The sequence below is a fragment of the Bos indicus genome, chromosome 26 (genome assembly GCF_029378745.1).
Source record: "Bos indicus isolate NIAB-ARS_2022 breed Sahiwal x Tharparkar chromosome 26, NIAB-ARS_B.indTharparkar_mat_pri_1.0, whole genome shotgun sequence".
NCBI classification, from domain to species: Eukaryota; Metazoa; Chordata; class Mammalia; order Artiodactyla; family Bovidae; genus Bos; species Bos indicus.
In genome coordinates, this window is record NC_091785.1 from 24,946,124 (window position 1) to 24,948,333 (window position 2,210).

Consider the following 2,210-nt stretch of genomic DNA (forward strand, 5'->3'; position numbering starts at 1 on the left):
AGCAGGAAGGGCACCAAAACCTCAGTAATCAAGATGAATAATATTTTAATGTAACATTAAAAAAAAAACTCTAACCTGGGAAGAGACAGTCTTGCTTGAACTCATCAAATAATGGAAAAAGAATATCCATCTCCAAATGTGGCACTCCACCAGAGACTGCATGGTCCCTTACTCATCTGACAAGGGTGGTGTGGCGAGCAGAGCAGGGACACAGACCCAGGTGTCCCTGGGTCTGAAATCCACAATACTGTGACAGTGCTTCCCTCCTTTCATCATCCTACTCGTTATGCAAGAGAATTGAGTGTAACATGTTTCTTCTGATAAACCACCTGGAGGGGGGACGTCTCTCTAACTATTCAACACTTTGCATCACTCTCAGCACCGAGCAATGTCTTGCATATGGCACATACTAAATAAGAACAAATCAATGAATCCTCCTTCTAATTTTGAACTCTTTGGTCTGCTTGACTAATTCCATCTTATTCACTCATCTTAATAAATTTAATAAAGATAAAGGGAACCCAACCAGTGCATCCCATTCTGCTCATTTAGACAGCCCTGAGTGGGCAGGGGGAACATGATCCTCTCTTGAGCCTCCCTGTGTGGAAAGTGAAAGTCAAGTCGCTCAGTTGTGTCTGACTCTTTGCGAGCCTGTGGACTGTAGCCCGCCAGGCTCCTCTGTCCATGGGATTCTCCAGGCAAAAATACTGGAGTGGGTTGCCATTTCCTTTTCCAGGGGATCTTCCCAACCCAGGGATTGAACCTGGGTCTCCTGCATTGCAGGCAGACGCGTCATCCTCTGAGCCACCAGGGAAGAACTTCTATCTAGAGAAGTAGTTCTCACAGCATGGCTGGCACCCAAGGGCAGCATTAGTGCCACCTGAGAAAGTTCTTGGGCCCCATCTCAGGGTCTACTGAACCAGGAGGTAGGGCCCAGGAAATTATGAGTGAGATCCACTTTCATGAGTTGGGAAGGAGGCCTTTTCTCTCCAGATTAGGTCAACATCCCTGTAGCCTTCTGATGCTTTTGGTTTGTAGGGAAAGTGTCTATTTTCTAAGGATTTACAAATGACTCCCTCTATCTTTCTGGCCTCTTGGACACCTCCCGCCCTTCCCACCCTAGTTAGTGTGTAGAATTTGTAACTTGCTTTTCTTTTTTCTTATCTTGATAGTATGGACATCCTTCCAAGTCAGTATTTATAGATTGATCTCATTCTTTTATTTTTAACAATTCATATAATTAAGATTCATACAATTTTCACACAACAGTAGGATGCAAATTCTATTCAAGTCCCCATAGACTATAAACTAGGAGACAATGGAACACATCCAGGGACATAAAACAAGGTGCAAACATTTCATGGTCTAAAGGTATTGAAATCATACAGAATCTGTTCTCTTATCACCATGGAATTATGTTAGAAATCAGTATCAAAAGATATTTGAAAATAGCCCATATATTTTCAAGTGCGATGTGATGTTTACCAAGAGAGATCTTTGACTTAGCCATTGAAAACCTCAGTAAAGTTGGAAGACTGAAAAAACAGAGGGTGATTGCAGAGAAAAAAACATTAAATGAGAAATTAATATCAAAGATAGTTAAAAAGCCCCATGTATTTGGAAATTAAATGTCCACTGTTAAATGATGGGTGTATCTAAGAAGCCATAACAAGGTACATATTTGTAATGGAATGAAAACGAACAGAGAATCTACCAGAATTTGTTGCATTTGAAGCTGCTCAATGCAGCTGAATACAATGTGGAATCTTGAATAAGGTATGAAAACAAATAACTGACACGCATAAAATTTTGTGAAATTTGAGCAAAATCTGTACTTTAGTTAATACTGTTGTTGTTCATAGCTCAGTCGTGTCCAGCTCTTTGTGACCCCATGTACTGCAGCATGCCAGGTTTCCATGTCTTTCACCATCTCCCAGAGTTTGCTCAAACTAGTGTTCATTGAGTCAGTGATGCCATCCAACAATCTCATCCTCTGTCATTCCCTTCTCCTCCTGCCTTCAGTCTTTCCCAACATCAAGATCTTTTCCAATGAGTTGGATGTTTGCATCAGGTGGCCAAAAAGTATTGGAGCTTCAACTTCAGCATCAGTCATTCCAAAATAGTAATAAAACAATGAATATGACTAATACTGTATCACATGTTAATTTTCTGTTTTTTATAATCTTTTAAAAATTTATGTATTTATTTAG

The 2,210-nt window shown here is 40.3% G+C and overlaps 1 long non-coding RNA gene across 5 annotated transcripts in view; it reads left to right on the forward strand.

Annotated features, from left to right (window-relative positions):
- Window positions 1-2,210, forward strand: part of LOC139179975 (uncharacterized) — a 106,819-nt gene that overhangs the window by 14,647 nt on the left and 89,962 nt on the right. The gene's annotated exons all lie outside the window — the stretch shown is intronic.